We start from the raw sequence: 20,602 nt of genomic DNA, 5'->3' as shown, positions 1-20,602 counted from the left end.
TCTGCAGGAGAAAGCAGGGGTGTGGCTGTGCACAGGCCCTTGGAGCTAGGGACTCTTGTTCTCTCAGGCCTCTCTTTCTCTCCCTCTTTTTCTTTCCTTTTCTTTTGCACACCACCTCCCCCTTCCCCGCTTTTTTTTCCAGACAAGCTTCTTTACATAAAGAGAAGCAAAGTCTTCAGCAACATCTCTAGCTGGTTTGGGTTAGATGCCCATCTCTGGACTCATCAATTGTGGCCAAAACAGCGGGGCCCTATCATGTAAAGCCCCCTTTAGAACCTCCACGTGTCTAGAATCAGGGAGAGAGGAGATTCCCCAAAGAGGGAGGTTAACATTCCCAGGAGGAGGGAATTATATGATTTCAACTTCTATTTTCATATGGATAGAAATGCATTTACCACACTCCTAATGTAAATCAGAATTTCTGATTTTCTGATGCTCTAACCACATTTCCTAATGCTACATTGCACCCAGCACAATGTCTGGCACCCAGAGATGTTCAACTGCTATTCTTGAAAGTATAAATACATTTCACCCATTTTTACTTTCATACTTACATTCATACTTTCATTTGCTTCATTAAAAGTATTTTGTATTTTCTTACATTCCATGTGGAAGTCTGTAACTTAGTACCTGTGTAATAAGGGATTTGGCACTATCACCTCTCTAAAATAACATGTTAAAATGGTAAGCATTCTATGGTTTTCTTGGGGAGACTTTTTTTTTTTTTTTTTTTTTTTGGTGACAGAGTCCTGCTCTGTCGCCCAGGCTGGAGTGCAGTGGTACAATCTCGGCTCACTGCAACCTCCACTTCCCTGGTTCAAGCAATTCCCCTGCCTCAGCCTCCCGAGTAGCTGGATTACAGGCACACGTCACCACACCTGGCTAATTTTTTTGTATTTTTAGTAGAGAAGGGGCTTCACCATGTTGGCCACACATGAACTCCTGACCTCAGGCAATCCACCAGCCTTGTCCATCCAAAGTGCTGGGATTACAGGTGTGAGCCTCTGTGCCCAGCCAGGGAGACATATTTATATGTAAAAAGCAAACGTATCTTGTCATTGGATGCTCATCCACAACAGTCACAAACCCCATTCTAACACCAGCTTTGTGGTTTACTAAGTGATATCAATTTCCCAGCGTGGTAGATGACAAGGTGTGTATGTAGCTTGAATAAAAGCCAGGGCAAAGAGTTGAAACCAGCCTCATTGTCTGGGTGTTACTGGAAGTTCTTGTTATCACAGCAGAGGAAATCAAGGATGCAGACACTGCAAACAAAGGTGAGGTTAGAACAGATGTTTAATAAGCGAAAGGAAGAAAGCTCTTGGGAGCAGAGAGGGGTCCCAGAAAGATGGGTTGCCATTTTACAATGAAATGCAAGGGTTTTTATAGACAAGCTGGTGGGGAGGGTGTTTCATTTACATAAGGCTCGAATTTCTGACAGTTCCCACCCCACTTTTTCTAGTGCTCATGCGGGCTCCTTAGTCTGAGTTACTCCATGTTGCCTATCTCTTCCCACTGCGCATGTGTGAAAAAGGCCAGGAGGCAGAACCCTCCACAGTGGAAGCTCCTGGTCCAGGGTAGCTCTTCTTATCAGTGCTGCTGCAGGCACTTCTGCTGTGCAAGCCTCCTTGTCTGAGTATTTCCAAGAAGGGAGAGGACTGTGCTTACTGGGGCCCACTGTATGTCTGTATGTCACACAGGAGGTCCCTTTCTGTGTTAGCAGCTGCTTTTTTGTTAGAAGGGAATTCTACTTAGGACCCTTGCCCTATCTGCCTAGTTGATTTCTTTCTCTCTGCTCTCACAGAGTGTCACAGAAAGAACTCCAATCCATCAAGCAAAAGTAATTAACAGCAATTCAAATCTTTATTGGACTCTTAGAAAATAAACAAGGAGATCTAATTTGTAGCTCCCACATAGATTTTTGTCTCCACTCCTGTTGTTTTTAATTAATTCAATAATATTTACTAAATGTCTCCTATGTGTCAGACGTGCTTCCAGTGCCCATACAGCCTGCATGTCTCCACTCCCCGAGTTCCCCTCTCCACTCCTTGGATTCAACTCTCAATTTCAAATTGAGTTTTGAAGTCAGTCAGCGGTAGGGGAGGGTGGTTTTTTGTTTTTTGTGTTTTGTTTTTTGAGACGGAGTTTTGCTCTTGACGCCCAGGCTTGAGTGCAATCGTGCAATCTTGGCTCACTGCAACCTCCCCCTCCTGGGTTCAAGCAATTCTCCTGCCTCAGCCTCCCAAGTAGCCAGGATTACAGGTGCCCGCCACTACTCCAGGGTTAACTTTTTTTTTTTTTTTTTTTTTGTATTTTTAGTAAGACAGGGTTTCGCCATGCTGGCCAGGCTGATCTTGAACTCCTGACCTCAGGTGATCCACCCGCCTCGGCCTCCCAAAGTGCTAGGATTACAGGTGTGAGCCACTGTGCCTGGCCGGGAGGGTGACTCTTGACTTACAGGGCCTCCTCTCCCTTCCAAGGTCTTCTATAATTCTGCACATTATTTTAATTATTTCTAACAAGTACCTTGATCTTCATTTGTGAAATCTAGTGACCCAAAGGCAGCTCCCAACCTCCATGGGAGTTGATAGGGTTGGGGTTGGGAAGAGAGGGGAGAGAGGAAGAGCTGCTCTTCCCAATAAGGATTTTTGCTTTGTTTTGTGTTTATTTGTTTTGGCTTTTGGTTTTTAGTAGATGGGGGATGTGCACGTGGGAGGTGAGGGAGAGAGCAGACTGCAAACCCTGTAACTGATACATGTATTATCTGTTCTTTTAACTGAGTAACATGCTTTTCAAAAGTGTTTTTCCATGTTTCAGAGACAGAAAAGGGGAGAAAAGAAGAAAAGGGAGGGGAAAAGGTAAAAGAAAAGAAGAGAATGAATTGCAGCTGAGGAAGTGGAAGAGCGAGAAGTGCTTCCAGATTCCAGGTAACCTCTTTCTTTGACTCCTGATTTGCCACTCATCTCCCTAAATGCCTTAATGACCTGTAACACAGGTGACTCACATGAAGGCCACATGGTGTATGTTTCTCTTACCACTGTCTGCTATTGAAGACATAGGATTTAGTTTTGGGAAGATATGTGCTGGAGAAATAAAAAGCAGACACAGTGGTTGAATGCAAAATGAATCATAGGAATTATCCAGTAAAATGGCTTAAAATCATATTCCAGGCTCTGAAGTCCTGGAAAGTCTCTCTTAATGCATTGGAACCTAATCTAGTAATTTCACCTGGGTTCCCCATCCAGACGTCTCTTCTCTAATTTGTTCAGAAGTAAACAAAGTAACAGCTTTTAAACAGCCAATTGCCAGGGACATTGATGAAATCTACAGGTTTCATTACTTGATGTCCAAAGACATTTCTTCCTATTTACATCAGAAACACTTTGGAATTCTTAAAGACAGCAAGCCTTTATTCGAAAGAAATACACGTTGAAGTTCTTTAAGGATGAAAGCAAACTGTCTTGGAGCTGATGCTAAAGCAGAGTGAGAAGACCATGTGTATTTTCAAATAAATCTTGAAAAACTCCTGAGACTTGGGAAAGGGTGTAATAGAACACTGCCTATAGCTGAGCCTTGCAGAAGCTTATCACAGCATAGAAGAAATTGATGGAAAACTCACATGGGCATCAGAAGTTTCCTTTTATTGGAAACTTTTGCAGTTTTGGAGACTCCTTATAAAGACCTGAGTTGTTAACAGGCATCTAAATCTGGCACTAGAAACAATTGAGACGATTTTACAGTGTATCTGCCCAGATCCTCACTACTAGATTTTCTGGGTGATTTCTTATTTTTGACAGTTACCTCAATCAAATTGAGGCAGTCTTTTAAATTTCTGTCTAAAATTAACTGGTATTTTCAGGTATATTGGCATCATTTTAAAATCCACTTATTTTTAAGAACATTTGAATGTGAAAAGAGATGTATATGCAAACTGTTGGATCAGGCAAGTTTCCTTCAGGCTGTCTGGATGTGTCTATCTATAGCATTTGGCACATACCTAGCTGTCACTCAAAAAAGATAGCTGATGTTCAAAGTTAATCTGAAGTACCTACTTGAAGTCTGCTTTATTTATTTTTTTAATTTGGCCAGTTCATTCTTGGGGAATGGAAAGGAAGGAAAATGCCCAGGCACAGTGGCTCATGCCTGTAATCCCAGCACTTTGAGAGGCCGAGGCAGTCGGATCACTTGAGGTCAGGAGCTCAAGACCAGCCTGCAACATGGTGAAACCCCGTCTCTACTAACAATACAAAATTAGCCAGGTGTAGTGGCACACGCCTGTAATCCCAGCTACTGGGGAGGCTGAGGCAGGAGAATCACTTGAATCCAGGAGGCAGAGGTTGCAGTGAGCCAAGATTGTACCATTGCACTCCAGCCTGGGCGACAGAGTAAGACTTTGTCTCAAATAAAAGAGAAAAAAGGGCGGGGTGGGGAATGAAAGGAAGTGTTTCCAGTTATTTAACTTAATTCCATATACTTTAAAATTTACTTTGAACATTAGAGAGTTCTTCAAGTGAATGTCGAATATTAGTCTGTCATTTTACATTAGAAGCAATGGGCTTAAGTCCTCAAACCACATTATAGCTAGACAACACAAAATGTTCATCCTTAGTGTTGATTAACTCGAATACTCAGGTCAAAGGTCTTTATTTTGGCCTATGAATAACCAAATACTGATAATCCACTTTGCTGATTGAGATTGCAAATCTACAGGTTTTGGGGGATTGAAGTAGGGTTGTTTTTTGGGGGTTGGATCTGGAGTTTGTAAAAATCTGTTATGGGGCTAAAACAACTGGAATTCACCTCTTTGTCTCTGAAATCTTAGAGATAAAGCCTATATCCTTAGTATATAACCTGGGGTTTGAAGACAATTGATGCTGACGGACTCTTGGTTGCCTACCTGTATCCTTTCTTCTTTGTTTTTACCAGAACCTTGATTTTGTTTAGATATCTCCTCCTGTCCCACATAGTCATGCATTTCAGGGGAAGCTGACCCCAATCCCACCTCTAGGTATGGGTCTGATTGGCAGAAACATGACAATCTCATCCCCTTGCTCATGTTTAGTTCAGTGATAGGCATGGGGCACAGCTCTGGCCAGTGAAACTAGAGGCAAAGTTTGCTGGGTGGGGGCAGAAGAGGAGTTCCAAGGACCATTTCTGAGAGAGGATTATAAAGATATATTTCCCTTATTCCTCTGAATGTTGTTGTATTTGGATGTGATGCCTGGAACTGCTGCAGCTATGTTGCTACTAGCCTGAGGTTAATGTTGATATGAGGAAGGGAGAGCAGAGTAAAAAAGAATCTGGCTCTTCAATGACTATGATAAGCCACTGAATCAACTAACTACTTCTAGACTTCTTTCTTTGTGAGATAATAAATTTCCCTATTGTTAACACCATTGGGTTTCTTTTATTGCCAGACAAACGGACCATAACTGATAAAGCTGTCCGTGGGGATTTGCAGCCTTGTTCGATTCGGTTGCTGAAATAGCTTTTCTAGTGCCACAACTTACAATAATGTGGGCTTTAACTATTCTATAAAAAATGAAAGCTGTATGAGACAGCTCGGCTGAAGATATGCCATTTTAGAGCAAGAATCAAAGCTAGTCTGTGTGATTTGGGGTGATCCAACAAACTTCAGTGTCACTTATTAAATTGGGCTGAAAGTGCCTCTATTTCCCAGAAGTACTTTCAGGATAAATTCGATTATATAGTTTTAAAGTACTTTTAGAAGAAAGACATGTCATGAATTTGAATAATGATAGCCTTTTCTGACATGTCTTTATATCCATATAAGAACAAAGGCTTCTAGCATTTCCTCTCTCCTGAGTCTATGGAGTAATCAAGCATGTATGCTATTGTAATTTCAGTGGTAGCAAAGAAAAAAAAATAATTCATAGAGAAAATCACTATAGAGATGTACTTCTCAGATTCATTCCCATTATACTCAGATCAAATAGCCACCCATAAGTGACACAGAAGTATACAGAATCTCAGAACTAGACTTTTGACACACCAGTGGAGTGCAGATTCTGTAACATCATGCAGAAATGAACAGAATGTTTTTGAAGCAAGTTTAAAGACAAAATTAATATACAGTTGTTTTAAGAGGAGAAACATACTATGTTTGTGGGTAGACTGATTCAAGTTGAAACATGCTAAATTTTCATGAGCAAGAGAATGAATGAATACAATTGAATATTATGTAGCAGTGAAAATTAAGACAGGATGTACCTACATTTACATCAATTAACCACACATGTATAACAATAAACAGAAAAAGTAAGACAGAAGAATATATACAATATGTTCATATTAGTATAAAAAATAGTACCACGTAAAGTTGAGACTATTCTTTAGGGATATTACACTTACAGTAAGTATAAAGAAACTCATGATGGTGATAATCACTGCATTTAGAATACTTGCTACCTCTGAGTATTAGGAAAGGGAATGTGATCAGAGGGAAAAACAAATGGGTATTTTATACTTTAAATTATATTGAAATATTTTATTCTTTAAATTGAATAGCAAATGCATGAATCTTCACTCTATTATTTGTATAGTTTTATTGTTTGTGTGAAATTTTATAAGATGTTTACAATAAAACAAAATAAGACTCTCAGTTTTATCCCTGATGGGAGACACACTGGTACTGAAAATTTTCTCAGCTGTGTGAGAATGACAGTATCACTTTTGACTTAGAAGATTCTAGGTTCACTATTCACTGTGGTGTTTTTCTAACCATATAAAGAGGGAAGCTCCTTGATACTTATGTAAGAGAGCCAGACAAACATGTAAGTCTAAATAGAGTCTCTGGTTAGTTTATTATAATTGTTTTTCTTTTAATCCATGTCGAATGTACTACACTGTACTCTAGCAGGCAGGGTTATACTACTCAGATACTCTTCCCCTTGCAAGGTAATTGTCATGGCTCTTTTTATGCGTCAATGTGACTGGCTCAGAAGATGCCCAGATATCTGGTTAAACATTGTTTATAAGTGTGTCTATGAGAGTGATTCTAGAAGAGGTTAGAATTTGCATCGCTAGACTGAGTAAAGTAGATGGTTCTCCCCGTGTGAGAGGGCATTATTTGACCTGCTGAGGACTCAAATAGAACAAAAAGGTAGAGGAAGTTTCACTTTACTCTCAGCATCTGACTGCCTAGGCTAAGACATCTGTCTTCTTCCTTCCTTACACTGGGACTTATACCATCAGAGTTCCTGGTTCTTAGGCCTTCAAATTCAAACCAGAGTTTACACCACTGGCTTTACTGGGTCTCTACTTCGCAGCTTCTCCAATTATGTGATTCAATTTATGTATATACATATATATGTGTGTGTGTATATGTATATTTATGTGTAATTAATTAATATTTATTTTAATTATTTTCATTAATATAATTTATATATTTATTTTAATTAATTTTTATATTTTATATATATAAAATATTCTGTTACTTTGACCCATTGTCCCATTGTCATCTTGCAATAACTCTTCACCACACATCTCTCCTTCATGGCATTTAAGGCAGTTATATTTATATTTGTTTGTGTAATTAATTGATCAATGTCTGTTTTCCAGACAGACTGCAAACTCCAAAAAGGCAGACTATCCTGTTTTACTCACTATTATATTCCCAGAGCTTAAAAAAGTGTTCAATGTATACTGGCTGAATTAATTGAATAAAATAAAATAGGATCCATATCATTTTTTTCTTCACCGTAGCCTACTGACATAAAGACTTTCTTAAATTTTTCCCAGTTACATACAAAAATGGGTTACTGTCTTCCTTCTCACCATATCTTTCTGTTTCATTTTTCTTGATTATTCTTAACACTACTTGTCTATTTTATTTTAGGTTTCTCAAACCCGACTTGGGATAGGTGATACCAGGAAACATGAGGAAGGCAATGAGAAGAGGGAGGCCGTAGAGAAGACAAGCCAGGGAAGGAGACTGGAGCAAGATTCTGATCTGAGGGAAGAGGCACCGCATGTCCACACCCTCAGAACACTGGCTGGTCTTCATTCTGTGGTATAACTAGAAGCGGGGAATTGAGTGGGGAGCTGGAAATTATGCATCTTGGAGGAAGGGCCAAGTCAAATTAGATGGCCATGAACTCACTGCTCATGTAGATTCTGGGGACATAGTGTGGCATAGTGGTTGAGATGCAGGCTGCAGAGTTAGCCAGACATGGTTCAGACCCAGGTAGGTTTGAGATCTGCTTCTGCCAGCGCACCTATTGGGGAGCTTTGGGCTGTAATCAAATAGAAAACCTAACCCAGACAAGCTTAAACAATAAGAAATTTATTGACATAGCTGGAAATTCAAGTATGGGTAACTTTCAGGGTCAGCTTGATCCAGTGGCTCTTTTTCTTTTTTCTTCTTCTTATTATTTTTTGCCATACTTTCCTCCCTCAAAAAGTACATGTACTTTTCTCTGTCTGCTTTGTCCCCTGGCTGGTTCCTCCCTTGGTGATTCTGCATGCCACCTTCCCAACATCAGCCTTTTTCCTCTTCTAGGAGATCCCAGATTTTTTTTTTCTTACTGTAAAGACAATATAGGTTCATTTTAACAATTTGGAAAATAAAGAGAATAATACATAAAAATTAAAATTATCACTAATACTTCTATTTTGAAAAATCTCTAATGAGCATATATATATATTTTACATATACTTGTGAATATCTTTAAGATACATCTGTGTGTATGCATGTGTGTATATATCTCATCATGTATGTTAAAACAGTTTGGCTTTCATTTATATTCTGTTTGCCAGATTTAATCTTCTCTTACTAGACATTTTGTTGGGTTCTAATAAACATGACATTACTTTTCCAAAAAGAAATTAATTTGAACTTTATATAGTTGTTTAAATCTAAATGACCAAGTTATGCCTTTTATGCAAAGGTATTAAACCTAATTTCCTTGCAGCAGGGTTTCTGTTTAGTTGATAGTACTTGTTTTTACTTAGAACACTTAGCCGATTTGAAATTGAGTATTAGTCTTCTGGTTTTGCCTTGTGTTGTTTGACGTTGGATTTGAGAATAGTTTGCCTGGGGCCTTCTTAAACCCACATTGAAATAATTTCCTCGTCTGGTGATTTTTATGTCAGAAAAGTTCCGTGAACTTGTATCATATTTACTCCCTGGTGCAAGGGTACTGTGCTCTCTGGGGAGCGCCTGTACACATACGTTTATGAACATAAGGATGGTAAATTGATTGTGGAAAATTCCCGTTATACATGTAGAGGAAATGCTTTTTAACAATATATACATTCTGAGTCTAACACTGCCAAGAATATAAAACCCCAAATCCCTAGCCTGTGTAATGTGTAATTATCTGTGAAACTAGATTTGTGTGTATGTGTTTGTGTGTGTGTGTTTTTATGTGTGTGTGTGTGTGTCAAGACACAGAGCTTGGTCCCCATCACCTGTGGGTAATTAGCTGGGATTGCAGGGTGCATCTGGCTATCCTTGTGGACATCAGTCTCTGTTATGCAGAACCAATAATGGTTTCTCATCCTGGAAGCAACTCCCTGCTAATCTTGGTGAAATAGCAGTAGCACTCACAGCAGCTCTGCTTTCATTAAAAATTAATGGTGATGTGGGCACTGGGAATTAATTATGAGCTGTGAAATCTATGTCTGATGTGTTTAAGAAAAAAGAAAACTATGACTGCTCAAAATAGACTATTTTCAATGCATTTTGGATGTTCCTTTTCTACCACAAAAAAGGTTTAATTGATTTCAATAACTCCTTTTTTTGCTCTTTTCATTAAAAAATACACACACACAGTTCGAAGTGCTTGTTTTGCTCTTCAATGATTAAAAAAAATCAAATAGTTCTTCCTTCCAAATAATTCTTTCTAATAAAACTGGTAATACATTCATAATTTTGCTGGCAATTTGGGTACTAGAATGTTTATATCTTATTGAAAGCTTAGAACAATAGTAATGAAATCAGAAGAGATTTATTATTTGCTGCTGTTACTTGTTTAATATTTGTTTCTGTTAATTATTTGAATTACATGAAATATGTTTTGCATTAAATCTTTCAGTATGAAGGAACAGATGCTTGGGAAGATAGAAAAGAATCCTTTTGCCTTGGGAATGTTTTCTCCTATTTTTTTACGATTTGGAATTTGGTGCTTTTCCAAGGTATTCTAGATGCTTAATGAGGTCTGGTAAGGATGATATGACAGGCTTATAGGAAGTGCTAATTTTTACAAATGAATTCTTTCAGGATTTGCCCTCAAGATTTTACTACCGTATGTTTTGAAAGAAAAAGCTCAAAGTAAGGTACTTATGTCCTGAAATATCTGTGGGGCATGCTCTTTCCTTCCTTCTTCCCTCCCTCCCCCCTCCCCTGCCTTTTCTTCCTTCTCATTCATTTATTCATTCAATGATTTCTTCTTCCCCAATGTTTTATTACCTTAGGTGTTCACTGCACTTGGTTCTCTCTCAGACGTGAAGATAAAACAAAGCCCTAATGAGCCTTTATTTAATCCTTACAGCAACGCTATGGGTTAAGGTTAAACTATCATTTACATTTAAGAAATCAAGGCTCAGGAAGTTAAGTCCTTGGTTGCTCAAGGTCGCTGAGTTGGTAAATGATAGGTCAGGGTCTTTTATTTCTGTCTTTACCTCCCTTGGAGCGAACTCTCTCCCTATTCTCCCTGTGTGTCAGAGATGGCTCTGAACCCAGAATCTGTGGGTTTCCAGAATTTAAGCTCATTACCCTACACCATTCTGCATTAACACTTGAGATAGAAAAATGTGAGAACGATGAAGCATGATTTAAATAGACTCAATTAAAATGTAGACAAATCCGTGGATGATAAAATCTTCAGGAAGTTAATTTAAGAATGATACCATTTATTGTGCACTATTATGTCCAGAAGTATTTACATTAGTTATCACTATTTTTTTTATTGTAAGTGTGGTTTTAAAAAAAAAATTTTTTTAATTATACTGTAAGTTCCGGGATACATGTGCAGAACGTGCAGGCTTATTACATAGGTATACACATGCCATGGTGGTTTGCTGCACCCATCAACCCATCATCTACATTAGGTATTTCTCCTAATTCTATCCCTCCCCGCAAGCCCCCCACACACCGACAGACCCTGGTGTGTGATGTTCCTCTCCCTGTGTCCATGTGTTCTCATTGTTCAACTCCCACTTATAAGTGAGAATATGCGGTGTTTGTTTTTCTGTTTCTGTGTTAGTTTGCTGAGAATGATGGTTTCCATCTTCATCCATGTCCCTCCAAATGACATGAACTCATCCTTTTTAATGGCTGCATAGTATTCCATGGTGTATATGTGCCACATTTTCTTAATCCAGTCTATCATTGATGGGCATTTTGGTTGGTTCCAAGTCTTTGCTATTGTGAACAGTGCTGCAATAAACATATGTGTGCATGTGTCTTTATAGCAGCGTGATTTATAATCCTTTGGTTATATACCCAGTAATGGGATTGCTGGGTCAAATGGTATTTCTGGTTCTAGATTCTTGAGGAATTGTCATACTTCTACAATGGTTGAACAAATTTACACTCCTGCCAACAGTGTAAAAGTGCTTCTCTTTCTCCACATCCTCTCCAGCACCTGTTGTTTCCTGACTTTTTAATGATCGCCATTCTAACTGGCGTGAGATGGTATCTCGTGGTTTTGATTTGCATTTCTCTAATGACCAGTGATGATGAGCTTTTTTTCATATGTTTGTTGGCTGCATAAATGTCTTCTTTTGAGAAGTTTCTGTTCATATCCTTTGCCCACTTTTTGATGGGATTGTTCGTTTTTTTCTTGTAAACTTGTTTAAATTATTTGTAGATTCTGGATATTATCCCTTTGTCAGATGGATAGATTGCAAAAATTTTCTCCCATTCTGTAGGTTGCCTGTTCACTGTGATGATAGTTTCTTTTGCATGCAGGAGCTCTTTAGTTTAATTAGATCCCATTTGTGAATTTTGGCTTTTGTTGCCATTGCTTTTGGTGTCCTGAAGTCTTTGCGCATGTCCTGAATGGTATTGCTTGGGTTTTATTTAGGGTTTTTAGGTTTTAGGTCTTATGTTTAAGTCTTTAATCCATCTTGAGTTAATTTTTGTATAAGGCATAAGGAAGGGGTCCAGCTTCAGTTTTCTGCTTATGGCTAGCCAGTTTTCCCAATACCATTTATTAAATAGGGAATCCTGTACCCATGGCTTGTTTTTGTCAGGTTTGTCAAAGATCAGATTGTTGTAGATGTGTGGTGTTATTTCTGAGGCCTCTATTCTGTTCCATTGGTATATATATCTGTTTTGGTACCAGTGTCATGCTGTTTTGGTTACTATAGCCTTGTAGTATGGTTTGAAGTCAGGTAACATAATGCCTCCAGCTTTGTTCTTTTTGGTTAGGATTGTCTTGGCGGTGCAGGCTCTTTTTTGGTTCCATATGAAGTTTAAAGTAGTTTTTTCTTATTCTTTGTAGAAAGTCAGTGCCCAAAGTAACTTCTCGATTCAATGCTATCCCTATCAAGCTACCATTGTTATCACTAACTCTTACTGAAATCCTATAAGGGTTGTCCCATCTACAGATGGAAAACTGTGGCTTAGTTTAGAAAGATTATCTTGCTGAAGACCATAGATCTAGTAAAAGTTTGGAGATTTAAAGCCAGGTGTGTTTGATTTAGGTTCTTTTCATGACACCACATGGTCTTTGGAGGATGAAGTCATAGAGAGCCACTTGCTATGACAGAGAGGAATCAACTAGAAGTTTCCATATTCTCCTATTGGGTGCTTAGCATATGCCAGGCTTTGTGCCAAGCACCTAAGCTACAGCAATTGTGGACCGACAAATCTTTCCCTCAAAAACCTACTGTCTAGTCCTTCTGACACTGAAATCAAAGCTGCTTTTAGCCCACTGCCTATGAGAACATTTCTGACATATCTATTTTGACTAAAAATGGTGCATAATCAGGCCATATTTCTGAAAATGTTAATTAGGAAAGCAATTTTCTGTTTTCATTAAGGACAAGTGTCTTTGGTGAGGAGAGGGAAGAATAAAAGTTAATATTTGGTGAAACACTGGGCCACACTAACCGTCACATTAACCATGGGAAGAAAGTCAACTTTGGGGTTTTAAGTGTTTAGAGGTCTCTTATTAAAAAAAAAAAAAGGTTTATTTGAAGTTGCTGTGGTTACATTTTATTCATAAAGGTAAAACAACTGAAAAAATGGCCTAGAGAAATAATAATAAAGTCAAGAGCCAACATTTGCCAAGTGCTCGCTGCATGCTTGGCACCATACCACATGCCTACATGTGTCATTTAATGTAATCCTCACGACAACCCCAGCAGATAGCCTTATAATTCTCATTTTACAGAGCAGAGTAAGGCACAGACAAGTACAGTTAATATGCCCAAGGTCCAACAGAAGAATGGGAATTTGAACCTAGGTAGTTTATGATCCAGGTTGATTAAATTCATTTAACAATTGCTCATTTGTCCCTTTATTTTGCTCATCTAAACACAGTATAGCACTCATTTCACTTAACTCAACAGAGAGTTTTGCTTCAAGCCTTCTAAAGTGTCATAATTACTCATTGTTATCACAAAACGTATTTAGCGCCAACCACATGCCAGGCTTCATACTAGCTGACCAATATACACAGTGTTTGGCAAAAGCTAAGGTAATGTTTATCTTTTAGGTTTGTGTTTTATGTAAGTCCCTACAATGTTATATCTTCTCATAATCTTTCTGCAGAAAATTACAAGCTGGCTGCAGAATAGCAATGAGTTATTCTTTTCTATTCTTTTGTGTAAGACATAATTCAGGTTATGGAAAGGTCTGATTTCATAAACCTATGATTAGGTGAGGTAACATACAAACATGTAGATTCATTCAGGGTCTAGTTTTTACAGCTTTCTAAAGTCCATATGAGAACTCCAGTGTGTCTTCCTTTAAAAAATATATACCTTGTTTTTGGAAGATGATCTATGGGGTAAGGTAAGATTGAGGTCACAGGAAACAAGGGTCCATGAAAATTCAGTGCAAGGCATGAGTTATTGTGGTTGTTGGCAGTCAGAGAGTGGTTAAGTGAGGACCATTGCAGCATCCTTCCTCCGGCAGCAGCAGGAGCTGGGTGACACTGAGCTGCCTGTTTCCAGGCCACTTACTGTGGCTTTGATGTGCTGTGTCTGCACCTCATTCCCCAGTTCTGTTCTCCAGCATTTCATTGTCAGCCATGGCCAGGGTACCCCACTGCCTCTCACTTCCATCACACAGCCAGCCCCAGGCAGACTGTTTTTAAAAACATAAGCCAGTCTTGCTTCTCTGCAGATGGAATGTTTTAAGTGAGAAATAATCCAGCTGAGTATTTGCTCCACAGTTTGAATAAGAATGAACTGGCGAGTGGCTTAGTAGGGATTCGGGTCAGGAATGTGTTCTGCTGTCAGAAGGGGAAGTTAATGGTGGAAATTTGTAAACTGCTGGTGTTGGGTTGACATAATATGTATGGTCTAGTAGGATTAGAAGTTGGTTCTAGAGTTAGACACAGGTTGAAGTCCTGATGTTGCTTTTCAGGAGCCACCCCTTGTGAGCCTCACTTTTCCTTCCATGAAACTGAGGAAAAACTCGATGCAAGAAGTGAAGAGAGAATGCAGGTACAGTGTTTAACATATTGCCCGACACATGCTTAGTTAATGCTATCTATTTTTTTTTTTTTTGTCATTTTGGTCTTTATTTTATGGTAAAGAGAAAGCAATCCACTGTTTTTAAATCTTCCGCAAAAGCATGGTTACCAATGGCCTAGAAAATGACAAATAGTGTTAAGTCCTTCATATCAATACCCTTCCCACTAATATCATTTCTAGTGGAGCCAGTATGATTATGCTTTGATTTGCTAGCATGATTAAGCATATAACAGTGTAAGAGTCAACTAACTGATGACTTTATCAGGGAAGCCTCCATTCTTGTTTTAAATTTCCTATCTTCTTTTTTTATTTTTTTGAGACAATATCTCACTCTGTCACCCAGGCTGGAGTGTAGTGGCGATCGTAGCTCACTGCAGCTTCAGCCTCCTGGGCTCAAGCATCCTCCCATCTCAGCCTCCCAAGTACCTGGTACTTAGGCATGCACCACCATGCCTGGCTAATTTTTAAAAAATTTCTTGTAGAGACACGGTCTCATTATGTTTCCCAGGCTGGTCTCAAACTCCAGGGCTCAAGCAATCCTCTTGCCTCGACCTCCCAAAGTGCTGGGATGATAGGCATGAGCCACTGCACCTGGACTGTCTTTGTAATTTTATCAGATTTACTTTAAATGCTTTGTGGTTTTAGTGTCAGAAACACGTGCATTCATACATATTTTACTCTCTTGGTGTAATTTTCTTATATACAGCCCCTCTTTAGCCCTAACAGTACTTTCTGATTAAGTTTTCTTTTGTCTGGAATTAATATTGAAGCATCAGTTTTCTTTTCTGTGCAATGGAATAAACTAGTGATACACATAATGTGGATGAATCTCAAAAAACATTAAGCAGAGTGAAAGAAGCCAGACACAAAGATTACATGCAGTCTAAAAGCATTTTTTAAAACACTCTTGAAAAAATAAATCTAATTTATAGTGACAGAAAGCAGATTAGTGGTTACTTGGGGCCAAGGATGGGGTGGGGAAATTGACTGGGGAAGGAATAAAGGAAACCTTTCGTGGTGACAGAAATGTTCTGTATCTTGATTGTGGTGGTAGTTACAAGAGTGTTATCAAACAGTGTTCTTAAAATGGCTATACTTTATTGTATATAAAGGATGTTGCAGTAAAGTTAAATAACAAAATTCTTATCTGATGGTTTCTGTCTTTTTTACAACATGGGTTTATTTAGCCTTAATTATTAACAACAGTTGCATACTTCAAAGATTTCTAGATTGATAGCTATTTTCCCTCAATATTTAAAATACATTATTCTATTATCTACCTATTGTTGCTGAGAAGACAGTCAGTTCCATTGTTAATGTGTCTTATTTTCTTCTCCCTGGAGCTTTGTTTACTTCTTGTTTTGGATGTTGTGCACTTTCAGTAAGATGTGTCTAGTTGTGTATTTGTATTTTTATTTATTCTGCTTAAATTTTGCTGTGATTTATTACTGAATATAATGACTTCTTTCTTTAATTGTGGGAAGCTTTCAGCCACTCTCTCTTTGGATATTGGTTCTCCAACCTCTCCATTCCTTCCTCTTGGAATTCCTATTAGATGTATGGATTAGACTCTTATTTTAACCTTTTAGTATCTTAATATCCCTTAGATATTTGATGTTTTTAATATCTCTTTTATTTGTGCTGCACTTGTGCTAAAATAATTTCCTTAGGTCTATCTTACATTTCATTAATTCTTTGTCACCTGTGTTGGGATTTCTCTTTCAATGAGTATACTTTTTGTCACTACGATTTCAATTTCATACTTTTCAAGCATGCCTATGTGTTTTTTAATATTTTCTGCCTTTAGCTCTTTGGACATGTTAATCATGTTTATTTCTAAATCTCTTTTTTCTTTTTTTTTACTTGGATTATTTTTATTGTTGTATTGTTCTTTTTTTATAGAAAATTTATTTTATTTTATTATTGTTACACTTTAAGTTTTAGGGTACATGTGCACAATGTGCAGGTTAGTTACATATGTATACATGTGCCATGCTGGTGTGCTGCACCCATTAACTTGTCATTTAGCATTAGGTATATCTCCTAATGCTATCCCTCCCTCCTCCCCCCACCCCACAACAGTCCCCAGAGTGTGATGTTCCCCACCCCGTGTCCAAGTGTTCTCATTCTTCAATTCCCACCTATGAGTGAGAACATGCAGTGTTTGGTTTTTTGTCCTTGCGATAGTTTACTGAGAATGATGATTTCCAATTTCATCCATGTCCCTACAAAGGACATGAACTCATCATTTTTTATGGCTGCATAGTATTCCATGGTGCATGTGTGCCACATTTTCTTAATCCAGTCTATCATTGTTGGACATTTGGGTTGGTTCCAAGTCTTTGCTATTGTGAATAGTGCCGCAATAAACATACGTGTGCATGTGTCTTTATAGCAGCATGATTTATAATCCTTTGGGTATATACCCAGTAATGGAATGGCTGGGTCAAATGGTATTTCTAGTTCTAGATCCCGGAGGAGTCGCCACACTGACTTCCACAATGGTTGAACTAGTTTACAGTCCCACCAACAGTGTAAAAGTGTTCCTATTTCTCCACATCCTCTCCAGCACCTGTTGTTTCCTGACTTTTTAATGATTGCCACTCTAACTGGTGTGAGATGGTATCTCATTGTGGTTTTGATTTGCATTTCTCTGATGGCCAGTGATGGTGAGCATTTTTTCATGTGTTTTTTGGCTGCATAAATGTCTTCCTTTGAGAAGCGTCTGTTCATGTCTTTTGCCCACTTTTTGATGGGGTTGTTTGTTTTTTTCTTGTAAATTTGTTTGAGTTCATTGTAGATTCTGGATATTAGCCCTTTGTCAGATGAGTAGGTTGCAAAAATTTTCTCCCATTTTGTAGGTTGCCTGTTCACTCTGATGGTAGTATCTTTTGCTGTGCAGAAGCTCTTTAGTTTAATTAGATCCCGTTTGTCAATTTTGGCTTTTGTTGCCATTGCTTTTGGTGTTTTAGACATAAAGTCCTTGCCCATGCCTATGTCCTGAATGGTAATGCCTAGGTTTTCATCTAGGGTGTTTATGGTTTGGGGTCTAACGTTTAAGTCTTTAATCCATCTTGAATTAATTTTTGTACAAGGTGTAAGGAAGGGATCCAGTTTCAGCTTTCTCCATATGGCTAGCCAGTTTTCCCAGCACCATTTATTAAATAGGGAATCCTTTCCCCATTGCTTGTTTTTCTCAGGTTTGTCAAAGATCAGATAGTTGTAGATACGCGGCGTTATTTCTGAGGGCTCTGTTCTGTTCCATTGATCTATATCTCTGTTTTGGAACCAGTACTATGCTGTTTTGGTTACTGTAGCCTTGTAGTATAGTTTGAAGTCAGGTAGCGTGATGCCTCCAGCTTTGTTCTTTTGGCTTAGGATTGACTTGCTGATGCGGGCTGTTGTTTGGTTCCACATGAACTTTAAAGTAGTTTTTTCCAATTCTGTGAAGAAAGTCATTGGTAGCTTGATGGGGATGGCATTGAATCTATAAATTACCTTGGGCAGTATGGCCATTTTCACGATATTGATTCTTCCTACCCATGAGCATGGAATGTTCTTCCATTTGTTTGTATCCTCTTTTATTTCCTTGAGCAGTGGTTTGTAGTTCTCCTTGAAGAGTTCCTTCATGTCCCTTGTAAGTTGGATTCCTAGGTATTTTATTCTCTTTGAAGCAATTGTGAATGGGAGTTCACTCATGATTTGGCTCTCTGTATGTCTGTTATTGGTGTATAAGAATGCTTGGGATTTGTTACATTGATTTTGTATCCTGAGACTTTGCTGAAGTTGCTTATCAGCTTAAGGAGATTTTGGGCTGAGACAATGGGGTTTTCTAGATATACAATCATGTCATCTGCAAACAGGGACAATTTGACTTCCTCTTTTCCTAATTGAATACCCTTGATTTCCTTCTCCTGCCTAATTGCCCTGGCCAGAACTTCCAACACTATGTTGAATAGGAGTGGTGAGAGAGGGCATCCCTGTCTTGTGCCAGTTTTCAAAGGGAATGCTTCCTGTTTTTGCCCATTCAGTATGATATTGGCTGTGGGTTTGTCATAGATAGCTCTTATTATTTTGAGATACGTCCCATCAATACCTAATTAATTGAGAGTTTTTAGCATGAAGGATTGTTGAATTTTGTCAAAGGCCTTTTCTGCATCTATTGAGATAATCATGTGGTTTTTGTCTTTGGTTCTGTTTATATGCTGGATTACATTTATTGATTTGCGTATATTGAACCAGCCTTGCATCCCAGGGATGAAGCCCACTTGATCATGGTGGATAAGCTTTTTGATGTGCTGCTGGATTCTGTTTGCCAGTATTTTATTGAGGATTTTTGCATCAATGTTCATCAAGGATATTGGTCTAAAATTCTCTTTCTTGGTTGTGTCTCTGCCTGACTTTGGTATCAGGATGATGCTGGCCTCATAAAATGAGTTAGGGAGGATTCCCTCTTTTTCTATTGATTGGAATAGTTTCAGAAGGAATGGTACCAGCTCCTCCTTGTACCTCTGGTAGAATTTGGCTGTGAATCCATCTGGTCCTGGACTCCTTTTGGTTGGTAAGCTATTGATTATTGCCACAATTTCATAGTCTGTTATTGGTCTATTCAGAGATTCAACTTCTTCCTGGTTTAGTCTTGGGAGGGCGTATGTGTCGAGGAATTTATCCATTTCTTCTAGATTTTCTAGTTTATTTGCGTAGAGGTGTTTATAGTATTCTCTGACGGTAGTTTCTATTTCTGTGGGATCGGTGGTGATATCCCCTTTATCATTTTTTATTGCGTCTATTTGATTCTTCTCTCTTTTCTTCTTTATTAGTCTTGCTAGTGGTCTATCAATTTTCTTGATCCTTTCAAAAAACCAGCTCCTGGATTCATTAATTTTTTGAAGGGTTTTTTGTGTCTCTATCTCCTTCAGTTCTGCTCTGATTTTAGTTATTTCTTGCCTTCTGCTAGCTTTTGAATGTGTTTGCTCTTGCTTTTCTAGTTCTTTTAATTGTGATGTTAGGGTGCCAATTTTGGATCTTTCCTGCTTTCTCTTGTGGGCATTTAGTGCTATAAATTTCCCTCTACACACTGCTTTGAATGTGTCCCAGAGATTCTGGTATGTTGTGTCTTTGTTCTCGTTGGTTTCAAAGAACATCTTTATTTCTGCCTTCAGTTTGTTATGTACCCAGTAGTCATTCAGGAGCAGGTTGTTCAGTTTCCATGTAGTTGAGCAGTTTTGAGTGAGTTTCTTAATCCTGAGTTCTAGTTTGATTGCACTGTGGCCTGAGAGACAGTTTATTATAATTTCAGTTCTTTTACATTTGCTGAGGAGAGCTTTACTTCCAACTATGTGGTCAATTTTGGAATAGGTGTGGTGTGGTGCTAAAAAAATGTATATTCTGTTGATTTGGGGTGGAGAGTTCTGTAGATGTCTATTAGATCCTCTTGGTGCAGAGCTGAGTTCAATTCCTGGGTATCCTTGTTAACTTTCTGTCTCATTGATCTGTCTAATGTTGACAGTCGGGTGTTAAAGTCTCCCATTATTATTGTGTGGGAGTCTAAGTCTCTTTGTAGGTCACTCAGGACTTGCTTTATGAATCTGGGTGCTCCTGTATTGGGTGCATATATATTTAGGATAGTTAGCTCTTCTTGTTGAATTGATCCCTTTACCATTATGTAATGGCCTTCTTTGTCTCTTTTGATCTTTGTTGGTTTAAAGTCTGTTTTATCAGAGACTAGGATTGCAACCCCTGCCTTTTTTTGTTTTCTATTTGCTTGGTAGATCTTCCTCCATCCTTTTATTTTGAGCCTATGTGTGTCTCTGCACGTGAGATGGGTTTCCTGAATACAGCACACTGATGGGTCTTGACTCTTTATCCAATTTGTCAATCTGTGTCTTTTAATTGGAGCACTTAGTCCATTTACATTTAAAGTTAATAT

At 38.4% G+C, this 20,602-nt stretch overlaps 1 long non-coding RNA gene across 1 annotated transcript in view; it reads left to right on the top strand.

Annotated features, from left to right (window-relative positions):
• The window catches only part of LOC134738508 (uncharacterized), a 158,708-nt gene extending 150,303 nt beyond the window's left edge, over window positions 1–8,405 (top strand). The window contains exons 11-12 of the long non-coding RNA XR_010124233.1: window positions 2,818–2,927; window positions 7,859–8,405. This is a non-coding gene — a long non-coding RNA (uncharacterized LOC134738508). The remainder of the gene's footprint in view (window positions 1–2,817; window positions 2,928–7,858) is intronic.
• The last annotated feature ends 12,197 nt before the right edge of the window (window positions 8,406–20,602 follow it).

This window comes from Pongo pygmaeus, chromosome 1 (assembly GCF_028885625.2).
Source record: "Pongo pygmaeus isolate AG05252 chromosome 1, NHGRI_mPonPyg2-v2.0_pri, whole genome shotgun sequence".
Taxonomy (NCBI): Eukaryota; Metazoa; Chordata; class Mammalia; order Primates; family Hominidae; genus Pongo; species Pongo pygmaeus.
Note: the sequence above shows the minus strand (reverse complement) of the source record. Positions and strands in the feature narration are given on the sequence as shown.